Source organism: Pleurodeles waltl, chromosome 7 (assembly GCF_031143425.1).
Source record: "Pleurodeles waltl isolate 20211129_DDA chromosome 7, aPleWal1.hap1.20221129, whole genome shotgun sequence".
Taxonomy (NCBI): domain Eukaryota; kingdom Metazoa; phylum Chordata; class Amphibia; order Caudata; family Salamandridae; genus Pleurodeles; species Pleurodeles waltl.
Window position 1 is genome coordinate 818131376 of NC_090446.1, and position 16247 is coordinate 818147622.

Below are 16247 nucleotides of genomic sequence, written 5' to 3' on the forward strand. Positions count from 1 at the left end.
TGGTTTCTTCATTTTCGTCTTGATGTACTTCAACATGTGAATGATTGTCCACAGATTCCTCCTCCAACTTATCAAGTGTTAGTGTGATCCGATCCATGTTCCTCTTTAGGTCCTCTGCAAAATGGGTTGGTACAGAAGCTGCTGGTGGCCATACTTGGGCCTGTGTGGGGACAGGTTGAGCTGCAGTTGACGGGGGAGGTGCTGATGTGACCCCTGCATCCCTGAGGTGCCTGCTTCAGTGTCCATGCTTGTGGACTTTCTGGGTCCCCCATGTGCAATTGCACACCATTCCCCAGATGCCTTCTCTTCTCAGAAACGCCGGGCCATCCTGCAGTACCACTCTTGCACCTGTGGGGTGTAGCGGTAATGCTCAGCCCTCCGCCGGTTATTGCGCCTCTCATCCATTGTCATGTTGGCTGCTGAAATATGAGGACAAGCAAGCATCATTAAAAAGTACACTGCAAAAGCAAATTAAACATACAGTCCTACACACATCACTTAACAATGACTTCCTCCTCATCTGTGTCAATTTCCAACCATACATCATCAGTATCATGTAGCTGTCAGTGGGATGGCGGCAATACATTGATAATCAATAGGGCCCAGACCTGATGGGAAAAAAGAACCATGATCAACATTTGTGTCTTACAACTTGTGAGGATCATATGACTCTATAATTCTTGATTGAATGTTTCCCTGGGCATAAGGGGGGCTGGGCATGCAATCCATCACCTGAACACCCCTGGTGATTCTTCAAGATGACCACCAGTTATGGAGTCAAGTTGTGGCCTATATGCTATGGGAGCTGCTGACTACCAACCACCTATTCTAAGGTTGGGGAAATGAACAATTGGGTTTCCTGGTGTAAGACTGGACCTGAACATACGTCACAAGGGGCTACACCATTTCCCATGATGTGTCCACATGTACAGCTGACGTACTGTTGGCAGAAGAAAAGCTGAGCAAAGCCTGAGCTGCACATCACATTTGTCATCACATTACAGAACTGAAACCCCCTAACCTGCGCTATGTAGGCCTTCATGTGTTAAACAGCAGACATGGCTGTATGGATACCCTTAACCCCACACTGGTATTGGCACAGCATTGGGTGCTGCAACTGTACCCTGAAACATGTGACATCATTGGCACATGCATGTTCAGACATCCTCAAAGAACCAGTAACACACACAGCATAAACATCATATGCATATGTGATTTGACCTACATAAATCACAATTGTCATGGTGGCAGAGCCATGTTATGAAAACTGCAGACATCTGTTGTGAGAGAATCATAGAATGTTCCCACACACATCTGGGATGGAGTTGTCCACTATCTGTGTACTCTAAGGACTGCTATGCAGGATATGACGGCTCCTTGCTGTACTACTAACACAACACAACTGAAGATAACTGAGGCACCTGTGGTGTCTGTATCTCCTACATGATCCCCCTAGAGACTACTGCAGATAGAACCGACATCTGTACTTGTCAATTAGGGTAGAATATGTCTGACACACATTGCTGACTATGATGCAGTGAAAAAGTGGTTGTCAATAGGCATGCTATATACATGTACAGATGCCCTGTGACCTATGATGGTAGATGGCAATGAATATGTGGTCAGCCATTACTATTCCTATTACACGCAATTCCATGCCAGCATACGTTGGCCTTTGTACTACATGAAAGCCATTCTAATAGCACAACATCACAACAGTATATTTGTCACCATCCATCCACCTATACTATCTGTTCATTGGTCAGGCAAAAACATCTGTCATTGTATTCCACGCTTCTGACTGACTTACCACAAACCCTGGATTTGCTCACAGGACGCGCAATATGACACGTATTGGATGCCTCGGGTCTTCAAATGTCGCCACCTCTCCAATGGTATAGGGGGCAGGTCACCTGTAAGACATGAATGATCAAAATTGCTAAGTGTAAATGCTAAGTAGTCATCAATGGACAACATTGGTCAGTGTATACCTGTTAGGCTGAGTGAGGAAGTGATCCTACTGGTGGATCATAGTAACTGACAAACATCTATGATCATTCAATTACACATACTCTCAGAGAAGATAGACATGCGCACCCATGAACCATCACTGTTTTTGACATTCCTGTGGTGCTTCTCACTAAACCATTTAGACAAGGTATAGTCATGCAGCTGTCTGTTACCATAATACCTCCATGACCATATGGGAATGCTGGAGAATACATATACCATCTTAGGGGCATGCGATGGTTGTTGCAGTGGCTGTCCCATTGTAACAGCCTCAGCATTTCAGCCTGCATCAGATGTTGTACACATCTATGTCATTATCACAGCAAACTGACAAACTACTAGCCTGGGGTTATGTGCATCTTCCAAGGTGTTTGAGGGTTGGCATTATACATCTTTCTTTGAAGTATGTCAAATGTGTGTGCCATCACAAGGCACACACACTTTACAAATTGCTGTGTGAGTGTATGCATGTGAATATGATGTACATACCTGTACACTGACTGAAGTAAATCGTGGATGTTTGCCCAATAGTGTGTGCTCTGTCATTGTTGCCATTTACACTATTGGTAGTCCAGAGAGGGATATGTACATGGGCATGGACATGCGGCTCAGCATAGACACACCTGCTCAGAGTTCAAAGGATGCATCTGGTGGCGCAGGTTAGTGAGTGGTGTGCCAGAGATGGAACTGATGCAGTGCAGCCCAATATTTTCAGTGAGAAGCAGCAGGCCTGTGGAACAGACACTGCAATTGTGTGTGGTTTGTGAGATAGAAGAAGCTACCTGTTATACACAATGAACTGAAAAATTGAGCTGCCAGTAGTCGGGAGCCAGTGCATGGAAAAGCTGCTTTACAAGGCTTTGGCTTATGACACAATGGGGCAGATTAATGGAAAGTGGTGCTGCAACAAGCGCAGCAATACTTTTCCTGCACCCCTTAGCGCCCCATTACCACCACAATGTATGCGCCGTATATTCAATATGATGCACCAATGGTGCAGCGTAGTGGGCAATGGCATCATATTTATGATGCTACTGATGTGCTCTGCAGGTGTCCCCCATTATCTTGGCACTACTCATGCACAGTAAATAGGGGCCCACACTAAATTATGGAAGCACCCTTTAAACGCCTGCTCTGAGCAGGCATTAACATTTGACGTACAAATTGGTGCAAGGAAATCTCATAGATTTCCTGCACTAAATATTCGGCCCCCCAAAGGAGGAACAACCTCTTTGACTACATTATGCCAGCTGCAGACATAATGGAGCTCAAAGGGTTACAGAGTGGTGCAATGCATGCATTCCCCCATTCTGTTTATACGGCATGGCAATGTTTGGTTTGTTGGGCACATTGACGTCAAAACACTAATGATTTAAATGTGGCACAAGGTGGTGCTAGGGGATCGTCAATATGCCCCAAAGTGTCCAATTGGACTACAGTGCTGCAGCACCAATTGCATCCATTCTATCCATGTGGACCCCAGTGCACCCCTTACTCATGCCATGTGTGGGTGTTGTCAGTTATGAGTCATAGCATGATGCTGGTGTGGTCCAACATCATCTATTCATGTGAAGGTCAATGATGTACTCATCAAGAGATGCAACAGATCATCACAACTTCTGCTGGGTATATGGAGGCCCTTCGCATACAATTATGTGCCCACATATCACATCTACTCTCAGCAGCTGTTCAGAGTGATTGGAAGTTATACATAGGGAATAATCTTCAGACTCAGAGGAATGTGCTTTGGCCTACCAAATTGGTTTGGGAACACACTTTCATGCCTGTTGCATGGCACAGGCGTCATTTGTAGCTGCTCAATACCAAGTAACACTATGCATATATCACAATACTTTGTGATGGTTGTGCATGGTTAATGTTACTTCTGTCCTGCATTGGCTTATTTGTAGTACATTTGTACCTTCAGGCCTGAAGTGGTGCAGAGACTCTTCATACAGGTTGCATACAACATGTTCACAGTCATTGCATGCAGCACTCAAACTGATCTGCAACTGCCATGCTCATGCTAACAAATTGAGATGTATGTCAATGGCAGACTTACCAACAGTTCTACCGATCACGATGTACAAATGGTCAAGCAGATCCTGCTCCCTGCCCAGCTATGCTTTATCTGGTGGTCATCCATACCGCCATTTGTCACCAGAAGCATGCTGACCTCAGACCTCTCAAAATGAGGCTTCAGTCGGTTCTGATGGAGCACCCTTAGGGGATTTCTAGGGGACCTGAGGACCACTAGGTAAGTGGCCTCCCCCTTCTGCTCCTTGATTTCAAATGGGCCAGTCCAGTGGTCCTGGAGAGCTCTAGGCTCTACTGGCTCCAGTACCCAAACTTTGTCTCCAGGTTGGAACTATACCAGTGTGGCCTTCTGGTCATACCATTACTTCATAACCTCTTGATTGGCCTCTTGGCCTTCTTCCAGAAGTGTTGCATCTGGTTGCAGACGGCCAGCATGTAACTTACCAGATCCTCGGGTGTTTCCTGGGAGCTTTCGCCCACCTCTCTTTTACTATGCTTAGGGGTCCCCTGACAGGACACCCATAAAGAATTTCAAAGGGGCTGAACCCCACCCCTTTCTGGGGCACCCCTCTATAAGCAAAGACAAGGCATGGCAATAGGAGGTCCCATTTATGCCTTGTGGCCTCAGGGACTCCTGTGATCATGCCTTTCAAGGTCTTTTTGAATCTCTCCTCAAGACCATTGGATTGAGGATGGTAAGGGGTGGTGAACCGGTAGGTCATCCCACATGCATCCCACATAGATATCAAGTATGCAGACATGAAGATGGTGCCTCTGTCAGACACAATCTCCTTTGGGAATCCCACACTGGTAAATATCCCCATCAGAGCTCTAGTCACCACCGGTGCAGTCACTGTCCTCAGAGGGATTGCCTCTGGCTAGTGGGTGGCATGGTTCACCAAAATCAGGATGAACCTGTTGCCTAAGGCAGGCTTGGGGTCAAAGGCATGAATGACGTTGATGCCCACAATTCAAAGGTGGTGCCAACGATGGGGAGTGGGATTAGGAAGGCCTTGAGCCTTTTCCCTGTCTTCCCACTACTTTTGGCAGGGTGGACATGACCTACAGAATGCATCTGAATCCACCCACATTCGGGGCCAATAAAAGTGGGTGACAAGCCTGGCGAAGGTCTTGTCTTGCCCAAAATGTCCCACCAGGGGGATGTGTTGGGCCAGACCCAGTAGGATGGCCCAGTAGAACTGGGGGACCACCATCACACATGCTGCCCCAGCCTCCGGCACCTTAGACTCACTGTTGAGGAGATTATTCTCCCAATATATTTGGTGATCGCTAGAGGCTTCACCTGCTGCTTGAGCAGAGGCCTGTTGCCTCAGACCCTAAAGAGTTGGGCATTCCTTCTGTGCTTGGCAGAATTCCTCCCTGTTTGGTCCAACCTCAACTTGTAGCCAGCAAGCTCAGGTAGGTTGCCCAGGGCAGCAATGTCCTCCCCAGTTGGCTCAGGGACCTCCTCCTCAGGGACCCTGCCAACCACTGTGGGAACTTCAGGGACTGGTTTCCAGCACCTCTTGCCCCTCTTCTTGGCAGCTGTCTGGGCCATTGTTCCAGGCTCGAGACACCCTTGACTCCCTTTCCAGGTAGCCATGGGTCTTGTGGTCATGAAAACCAACTCAGGCAAACTTAACATCGCCAGGTGAGACCTGAGCTCTACCTCCTTCCAGGTAGTATGCTCAAGGACATTGCCTAACAGACAATCTACAGGCATGGCAGGACTAAATGCTACTTTCAGAGTACCAGAGACCTCCTGCCCCCACTCAAAGGGAATCAGAGCCACAGGTAGGTGTTTCTCACAGTTGTCAGCGACTATGACCTGGTGGTATGTATTGGGGATGATCTGCTCTGTTGACACCAGCCGACCCCTGACAGTAGTCATGCTGGCTCCTTTGTCAAGCAGAACCTCCACCCTTTGCCCATTAATGCTGACCCACTGACTATACTTGGAAGCATTTGCAGGCATGTGGGCTTTTGGCACCATTTCCTCATCTCCCAGGGACACTAGGTTCACCTCTATCTGTTCCCCAAAGCTAACTGAGACTACCTCCTCCGTAAGCGCTACACTAGCCAACCTTGTGTGTGCGCCCTCCAGTGGGGGGCTGTGCCCTCTGGGGACACTTGGAGTGACCATATTACGTGCACTCTGCACATTGGAGTACAAACCTCCCTTTCTTATGATCAAAGAAACCTGGTTTCTTTTTTAAATCAGATTGGGACTTTTTACTGCAACCTCCCTGGGAAATATTTTGGGGGCTGTTGGAAAGTGGATTATTGATAAGGGCAGGAAAGTACATACACTTAGCAATAGGCCACTAACCTCCATTTAGGTCTAGTTAGGTCTCAATAAATTAGACCCAGCTCAACCCTTGGAAGCTTGGCAACGAGTGACAAGGCTTAACTTAGGAGCAAGTGTGTAAAGCATTTAAAAATCACAAAAAAAGTAAATAAGTAAAATAAAAAACATAATAAAAATCCAATACCAATTCATAACAATAGATTATATTTGTATCTTGAAAATGACACCACAACCAATAAAATCAGATAAGGGGAACCGGAGAAATGAATTTTGAAAGAATTAAAGTTTTCTATTGCCTAGGAAAAAATCCCGCCAATCTGGTCATCTGGTCACACCTCGACCAGGGCAAAGTCAAAGTTTAAGGCTGACAGTGATGGAGCCCTGCTCGGCTACAGCAAGCGGGAGGCTTTGGTCAAACGTTTCCTTCAGATTTAGTCATTTTCTTGAAGCTTTTCTTCAGGATAAAGTTGCCAGTCTGATCCAAACTCCCTCAAGCCCTTCCTCAAATATACGTTGCGGGTGACCTCAGTGAAGATTTCTACGTTCGGACTTAGGTGATTTTTCGAAATGAAAATCCTTCGACCAAGCAGAATCTGAATCTTGATCTGACATCCCTGGAGCACTCTTCGGATATAGTGCTCAGGAGCACCGGTCAACTTTCTACGTTTGGATGTAGTCACTTTTTTGGAGATTTTCTTCAGGGGGGTGAACCTGCAAGTTAGGCTGGGTCGCAGTTGAGGCAAGCCAGCTACAGTTGCCGTGCTGGATTGGTCCCTTTATGAAGCTTTTTGCAGAAAGTTCTCCCAATCTTCTCCAAACTTCTGGATCTTCTTCCAGAAGGTCTTTTAAGGTTCTTTTGGAGTCCACAGCTCACCCCAAGGCTCCAGAAGCTCTGCTTTGCTCCTTGAGGGTGTGGACAACAACTCCCAGAATGCACTTAGCTCAAACACCAAAACAGCCACTGGACAGTGGTCAGCTTGTCAATTTCTTCAGGATATGAGGCAGGGGACTCTGGTTAGCAATGTTTCACCTTTAGCCAACATGGAGTCCCTCCTTGAACTAATTAAATCCAGGCAAAGTCCTTCTTGTGGTGGAGCCCAAGTGTGCAGCTGGTGCAGTCCTTCAGAGTACAGTGTCCAGGTGGAGGTCAGGGGTCTAGAAGGGCAGTCCTTCTTCTTCTGATGATCTTCCTTGTTGGGATCTGGTAGGGATCTGAGGTGTGGGTGCAGCTCTGCCATATTTATCCCTGCTCCTAGGTGAAAAACAGGGCGGTCCTTGTTCTCCAATCACATGGAAGGTCCTTCCCCCTGTGATGACCACTTCCTGGGAACTGTGGCAAAAACCATTCCCAAGGAGCAACATTCTTCAAAAATCCATCATGGCTGAAACTGATTTTTAGAGGTTACATCTGGCTGAGCCCACCCACTGATATGGCAAAAATTTCTAAACACATCCCTCTACTGCCCTCTCTAATTTCATCAAGAGGGCACCTAATTGTTTGGGGTTGCAGGATGTGAGGGAGGTGCTGGGTTGCTCCAAATGTCCTTCCTTGCCTTTGAAGGCCAGTTTGGCAGCCCTCCCCCCTTCCTGCTTTCCCATCTGCCGAGGTAGTACTCCTCTTCCAGGCACATCCTTTGTGTTCAGCCCATGCTACCTCACACCTTATCAAGGCAGACTGGCTAGTCTGCTAGAGGCTGGCCAATCAGAGAAGGGCACTAAAAAGCTGAAGTTAGCAACTTTTCAGGTAGAGTTTAAAACTATTTACTTGAACTAGTTGTATTAAGCCCAACAATTGTAAGTTGTGTTTTTTTTTAATAACAATTAATTTGATACCAAACTTGAGGTATCTGACACTTATGGGGACTTTGTTAATTAAAATAAAGTCTCCCCATTTTAGCCTATCGAGGCCATTCACTATAGTGAAGGAAAAACAAATTTGGCTATTTTACCTCATCAGGGCTTATAAAACTATTTTTATAAGGTCCCAGCTTATACTTACATGGCACCCAACCATAGGGGCACCTAGGGCATACCTTAGGGTGACGTATTTGTAAAAATCAGGTAGTTTAAGACTTTGGAAGTACTTTTAATTCCAAAGTCATATTTGCATTTAGACCTGCCTTTAAAACGACCTTGGGCACCTCAGCAGTGCACCTTAAGGTACACTACCTATGCTGGGGTCTCTTAACCTATATGCTCTACCATATACTAGGGTCTTATAGGTAGGTTGACATAGCCAATTATAATTAGCCTAATTTGCATACTGATTTTACGCAGAGCACAGGCCCTGGGACTGGTTATCAGTACCCAGGGCACCATCAGAGTCTGGAAAACACCAGCAAAAAGTGGAAAATGGGAGCAAAAAGTTAGGGGGCTTCTGCTGTTGTGAAGCCATTTTAGTTATAGCTCCATGCATGTCATTTTAGCACACTAGGCCTGCCGCCGGGCACTTTAACCTATATATATTTTATTCAGCTTCATTATTATTTTAGCAATAGCCACATTTGTGGTCCTGTTTGTTTCTCCCTATCTAGTTGTTCTTTGCCTAGGCCAGCACTATGTTCTTAGACAAGACATTTCTTTCTCTCTGTGCTTCTCCCAAGGCTACAATAAAATAGGTTGCCGGTAAACTTGGTAACATTTTGTCTCTGGTATTCATAGAAATACAGACATCCTTACATAGGGATATTTTCTCAGAACATCAGCTGTTTTATTATAAAAAAACTTCCCTGCCCCATACAAGTTAGAGGTAGATTCCAGCCAGATGACCACAATGGTATTCTGATTGCTGAATGCTTCGCTAAAGCTGCTTATGAAAACTTCAGGCCTTTCCTCAGGTATGGGAAATTATGTCTTCCCAGAGGAACCTGAAGGGCAGAACTAGAGCTAAGCATGCTGTGCTCTAATATAGCTGAGGTAGGAATGAGTCTATTGACTCTAGTGACAATATGGTAGCGTTATTTCTATGCTTTACTCTGCTTGTCACAATTTTAATCCTGTCAAGCTTTATCGTCCTGGTTCTTGCAGCACATGTTTTATTGTGTAAGATGCAGTTGCTTCATTTAAACCTTATTGACACATATACTTCTTCTGCTTGTCCTTGTATATGTGAGACTTATGTAACTGAGAGAAACGGATGATATCTGAGTGACCACGATTTCCTTGAGGAGTCAATTGTGTCATGCGCTCGTCTGCTGATTCATCCCTGCCCTTGGGTAAAGTTGAGGCCCTGCTAGTAAGCCAGAGCAAATCCCAGATCGGGGCATCAGGTGTAACCTGTAGTGGGTTAGACTCAGTCTCTCACACTGCAGGTGATTCTGCCGCTGAAATCCAGTAGTCTCATTAGAATAATGAGAGCCTACGCAACACTGCCATCAGCCTTATTTTCTCACAGGGCTCTTTTGAGAACTCCTTATTTATAAGCCCCCCCCCTTTCTTCTGGTGGGATTCCTGACCACCTTTGGAGGTGTGTCCCCCCTTTTTGGACACTCTGGTGCCAACCCAGAGGTCCGCTTCCTCAGCAAGCTTTCTGGGATCAGTCAGCTTACTGTCAACCAGGTGCTGGCACAACTCTGTAAAGCAAATACTGAGCGTATGATCAAATTATACAACCCCACATTATCATTTACCTTACTGCCCACACAATCCATTTAGTGCCTTACTAGAAACATCTAAAAAGTCTACCCAGGTTTGTGTGGAGAGTTTGGTACTGTCCTTGAATTTCTGGTGATACTTTTCAGGGGTCAGTCCAAACTTGGTAATTAAAATGGCTTTCATGAGCAGGTACATGTTCTGGTCCTTCTCTCCTAGTGTGAGAAGTGTGTCCCTCCCACTTACTGGTACACGTTTCCACAAGCCTCCCCTCTTGGTCTTCAGAAACCCATGGGCCCTTTGTGCAATTTCATAGGCAGCAAACCATTTGTCAATGTCATCTCCCACCACATAACTTGGCACCACTGCTTTGGTCATATGAACCTTTTTGTCTCCAGCATGTCCTGTAGGTATGCTGCTACCATCACTGCTGGACTCAGACTGCCTAGACTTGAGGTCCAGGTCCTTTAGACTCAGTTCAAGAGCCAGAAGTAATTTCTTTTCAGTCAAGGCCCTTTCAGCCTCAGCTTGCTTTGCTTCTCTCTCTTCTCTTCTCTCCTCTGACTCCCTTTCTGCTCTTTTTTCTTTCAGCTTTAATCTGGCCAAATGCAGTTAGAATTCTCTCTCCTCCCTCCTTTCCTCTGTAGTCAAGCCTTAGCTTGAGACACTGCTCCCTAATATAGCCGGGGGCACAAATCCAGAGATGTCACCCCCCACTGCTATTGGCAAATCCTCTTGGGAGCTATCCTCTGACCCCACCACCTCACCTCAACATCCTCATGTGAGTTCCCCTTGCAGAACCCTTTCAGCTGGCTGACAGTGTATGTCTCCAGCTTAGCTAGGTCAAACTCCCCAGCTCCTCCTGAGACCCAGTCAGAGACATGTTGTTTAGGATTAGATTAAAAATGTCAAGCAGAAGGACATTGCAGTAAAAAGAATAATCTAATTGGCCTTTAACTGTAGGTAGGTAGTGTACATGTAGCTGTTGTATGTTACTGCACAAACACAAGTCCTATCCTCACTGCCGATCACCAATGATGGAAATTGGGTCTCTAGTTGGCAGAGGTATACACCCTTGTCCAAGTATGGACTGCAAGCCTAGTCAGGGTAAGTCACAAACAATGGAAATTATCCCGTGCCCACCCTCTGGTAGCTTGGCACTGAGCAGTCAGGCTCAACTTAGAAGGCAATGTGTAAAGTATTTGTGTAATAAATCATGCAATAACACAGTGACCACACCACAAAAATACACCACACAGGTTTAGAAAAATATGATATTTATCTGGATAAATTAAGGTAAAAAATGATCAAGATTCAATAAGCACACATTGAGATATCACTTTTGTAAGTTTATAAAGAATCTTAAGTCTTAAAAATCAATAGTTGTCTCTTGTTCGCACAAAGTACCTGATTTGCATTGAGAATTACCACGCACGGAGACCACAGAGGAGGAGATGAGGCACAGATGATATGTTGATTCTTTCCACGCTGCAAGGGGCTTTGTGGCTATTTCCGGTGCGTAGTCTTGGATCCTCACTGCATTGCGGGGATCTTTTGATGCCCCGGGCCGATGCAGAGAAAAATCCTGGGTGTGCGGGAAGAAGTCACAGGTGTTGCATCAATCCAGTAGGGGATACGTCAAATTTTCTGACACACGGCAGGCACTACATCGATTCTTCACTCAGGAAGTCAGGCTGCATCATTACGGCTCGGCTGTGCGTCGATCCGGTAGGGCCGTGTGTTGAATTTCCGGTCGAACACAGATGCTGTGGAGATCTTTGCTCTGGAAGTGGGCTGCGTCATTCCGGTTCGGCTGTGAGGCGATTTTCTCATCACATGGCAGGCTGTGTGTTGTTTCCGACAGGGTGTACGTCAATTTTCAGTGCACAAGGAGTTTCCTTGAAGAGATTAAGGCCCTCATTCTGACCCTGGTGGTCGGTGATAGGCCGGCGGTCTAAAATATGCAATTCTGACCCTGGCGGGAACCGCCAACACAGCCCGCCAACTTAACACTCCGACCGCCACAGCGGTACAAACAAACAGCGCGGCGGTTCCCGCCAACAGCCCGGCGGCAGACAAAGTACCGCCCACCCTATTACGACCCACCAATCTGCCACCTTTTCCGGGGCGGGAGCACCGCCGATAAGAACACGGCGGAAACAGACTACGAACGGGAAAACGCTCACCTCTACGCACTCCACGCGAGATTCCGGCAGTATGGAGCCAGAGTTACAGGTCATCCCCGCACTCCTATTCCTCCTCATATACCAGGAGCACGCCCGGCGGCGCGGAAGACATCGGTGAGTACTGCACCTACGACACAGGGGAGGGAAAAGATTACCGGCACACACCCACCCACCCACACCCACTACAACACACACATCAATGCATTCCCACAGATCACTGTCACAACCCACAAACCACCCCCCTCCGAAATAATGCAAAGACCAAAAGAAGAGATCATAAACGGGCAGATATATTGAAATATGTACGCCATTAATCCCCAAAAATAAATAAACTATGTACAAAATATATACAGCTACTAAATGTAGTCCAACCACTGTCCGTGGATCACAGGGGTCCTGTGCAAAGGGGCAAGGCCCAGTCCCACGACAAGAACTCCACGGAGAGAACACTGCAGGGGCATCAGAAAGAAAATAGGACAGGCACCTCAGGGGGAAGGGAAGGGGGGGCACCTCAGCCACTTGAGTACACGACGCCAGATCCACGAGGGGACTCCATGACCACTGGCCCATCCTGGGGAGAGCAAAGCCACAGTCCATACAGTCCATACAGTGGGTGGCCTGCCCACTGGGCCATCCTGGGGAGAGCAAAGCCACAGTCCATACAGTCCATACAGTGGGTGGCCTGCCCACTGGGCCATCCTGGGGAGAGCAAAGCCACAGTCCAAACAGTCCATACAGTGGGTGGCCTGCCCACTGGGCCATCCTGGGGAGAGCAAAGCCACAGTCCAAACAGTCCATACAGTGGGTGGCCTGCCCACTGGGCCATCCTGGGGAGAGCAAAGCCACAGTCCAAACAGTCCATACAGTGGGTGGCCTGCCCACTGGGCCATCCTGGGGAGAGCAAAGCCACAGTCCATACAGTCCATACAGTGGGTGGCCTGCCCACTGGGCCATCCTGGGGAGAGCAAAGCCACAGTCCAAACAGTCCATACAGTGGGTGGCCTGCCCACTGGGCCATCCTGGGGAGAGCAAAGCCACAGTCCAAACAGTCCATACAGTGGGTGGCCTGCCCACTGGGCCATCCTGGGGAGAGCAAAGCCACAGTCCATACAGTCCATACAGTGGGTGGCCTGCCCACTGGGCCATCCTGGGGAGAGCAAAGCCACAGTCCAAACAGTCCATACAGTGGGTGGCCTGCCCACTGGGCCATCCTGGGGAGAGCAAAGCCACAGTCCATACAGTCCATACAGTGGGTGGCCTGCCCACTGGGCCATCCTGGGGAGAGCAAAGCCACAGTCCATACAGTCCATACAGTGGGTGGCCTGCCCACTGGGCCATCCTGGGGAGAGCAAAGCCACAGTCCATACAGTCCATAACAGACCCCACTGCCACTGGAGGAGGCAAGTTGGCCAGAGGACATCCTGCAGCCCTGCCCGAGATAGATCCTGCCCTGCCACGTCTGCCAAAGGGCCAGCGGTTCTTGCCCTGAAGGACCCAGTTCAGCGGTTCTTGAGACGGCGGGGCCCAGTTCAGCGGTTCTTGCCTTGAAGGGCCCAGTTCAGCGGTTCTTGAGACGGCGGGGCCCAGTTCAGCGGTTCTTGCCTTGAAGGGCCCAGTTCAGCGGTTCTTGCCTTGAAGGGCCCAGTTCAGCGGTTCTTGAGACGGCGGGGCCCAGTTCAGCGGTTCTTGCCTTGAAGGGCCCAGTTCAGCGGTTCTTGCCCTGAAGGGCCCAGTTCAGCGGTTCTTGAGACGGCGGGGCCCAGTTCAGCGGTTCTTGAGACGGCGGGGCCCAGTTCAGCGGTTCTTGCCTTGAAGGGCCCAGTTCAGCGGTTCTTGCCCTGAAGGGCCCAGTTCAGCGGTTCTTGAGACGGCGGGGCCCAGTTCAGCGGTTCTTGAGACGGCGGGGCCCAGTTCAGCGGTTCTTGCCTTGAAGGGCCCAGTTCAGCGGTTCTTGAGACGGCGGGGCCCAGTTCAGCGGTTCTTGCCTTGAAGGGCCCAGTTCAGCGGTTCTTGAGACGGCGGGGCCCAGTTCAGCGGTTCTTGCCTTGAAGGGCCCAGTTCAGCGGTTCTTGAGACGGCGGGGCCCAGTTCAGCGGTTCTTGCCTTGAAGGGCCCAGTTCAGCGGTTCTTGAGACGGCGGGGCCCAGTTCAGCGGTTCTTGCCTTGAAGGGCCCAGTTCAGCGGTTCTTGCCTTGAAGGGCCCAGTTCAGCGGTTCTTGAGACGGCGGGGCCCAGTTCAGCGGTTCTTGCCTTGAAGGGCCCAGTTCAGCGGTTCTTGCCTTGAAGGGCCCAGTTCAGCGGTTCTTGAGACGGCGGGGCCCAGTTCAGCGGTTCTTGCCTTGAAGGGCCCAGTTCAGCGGTTCTTGAGACGGCGGACGGTCTATGGCCAACTGCTAAATGCCTGGTGGTGCCCTCCTGGGCAGCGGGGATGGTGCTCCTTCACTGCCCACCTGGGCTGTGGGTGGTGGGGCCCTCCTGGCCAGCTGGGCTGGGTCCTCCCTGGGCAGCGGCTATGGGGCTGGTGGGCTCTCCCGGGGCAGCTGTGCCGGTTCCTCCCGGGGCAGCGGCTATGGGGGTTGTGGGCTCCTCCTGGGCAGCAGGCCTGCTGCCTGACCTCTCCAACTTGCTGCCCTTGCCCTCCTTAGTCGTCAGCCTGTGGCCCTTTCCTCCCTTTGGAGCTGTGGCTGGTGACTGTCTCTGGGTGGTGTCCGGGGGGGATGTAGAAGGCGGGCTCCTGCGGCGCCCCTTCCGCCTTCTGCTCCTCTTCCCAGGGGGTGGGCTGGCTGTCCCCTTGCTGCTGGGCGAAGATCCAGACATGCGGGCTGGCGGGCTCCAATACCCCTGCACCCTTGTCAAGGGGGCTGCAGGGCTGGTGGTGGCTGAGGTGCTCTTCTTACCCCGACGAGAAGGAGGGGGGGGCTCAGGGTCAGGAAAGAAGTTAGTAGTGGCGAGGAAGAGCTTCTTGGGACAATGGAGAGTGGTAGGTACAGTGGGAATGGGAGTGGAGGGAGAGGATGTGGTTGTAGGTGAGTCACGTTTGCTGTCTTTGGGTGCAGGTGCAGGAGGGATAGGCTGTCGTGAGGTGGATGGCTGTTGGGTGGGTGGGTGGCTGCGTTTGTGTGGTGTGGAAGAGGGGGTGACAGACACAGTGGGAGAGGACACGGGGGACGTGTAAATGGCAGTGGGGGTGGTGACTGCACGTGTGCGGACTGGAGTGGAGGGTGTGCTGGTGATGGAAACACTGGCTGATGGTGAGGTGAATGGAGGTGTGAGTGTAGACGTCACAGGGAGGGAGGAGGGAGACGAGGAGGTGGGGGTCACAGAGGTGGTAGTGACTGTTGGCATGTCTGCATCGGAATGTTGCGTGTGTGAATGTCTGCGTGATCTGTGGTGCTTATGTTTGGATGAGCTTCTCTTGGGTGTTGAGGTGTGTGCAGGCTGGTCTGATGGTGTGGGTGGGACAGGCAGAGGAACAGGAGACTGGGAGGAGGGAGTTAGTAGAGGCAGGCAGGAGACAGGGACAATGGCTGCCGTCAGTGCTGAGGCCAGAGCCTGGAACGATCGCTGATGGGCAGCCTGACCCGAATGAATGCCCTCCAGGTACGCATTGCTGCGATGAACCTCCCTCTCCACCCCCTGGATGGCATTCAAAAGGGTAGTCTGCCCAACAATGAGCGTTCGGAGGAGGTCAATGACCTCCTCACTGAGGGCAGCGGGGGCAACAGGGGCAGGGCCTGAGGTGCCTGGGGCGAAGGAGATGCCCGGCTTCCTGGCAGAGCGGGCACGGGGCGAACGCGGAGGGGCTGCTGGGAGGGCGGAGATGGTGCGCTGGGTGGCGGCTGTACCTGTAATGGCGGGGGGCACGGATGGTGCCACCCCCGCAAGGGAGCCCTCTTCCGAGGACGTGTCCGTGTCGCTGCAGGCTCCAGTCGTCCCCGTCGTGGAGCTCCCCTCGCCCTCCGTCTCACTGGTCCAGTCTGACTCTGTGGCCTGGCCCTCCTGGGCCATGTGAGATGCAGCTCCCTCCTGCCCCGATGCCACTTCTCCTCCGCCTGATGATGCTGATGCACACAAGCACAGAAAGACAAACAAAAAGGGGGGGGGAGAGAGAAATA

The 16247-nt window shown here is 50.0% G+C and overlaps 1 long non-coding RNA gene across 1 annotated transcript in view; it reads right to left on the minus strand.

Moving 5' to 3' along the window:
- Nucleotides 1-394: 394 nt before the first annotated feature.
- The window catches only part of LOC138247329 (uncharacterized), an 86191-nt gene continuing 70338 nt past the window's right edge, over nt 395-16247 (minus strand). The window contains exons 2-3 of the long non-coding RNA XR_011194445.1: nt 1811-1913; nt 395-419 (exon numbers count right to left, since the gene is read on the minus strand). This is a non-coding gene — a long non-coding RNA (uncharacterized lncRNA). The remainder of the gene's footprint in view (nt 420-1810; nt 1914-16247) is intronic.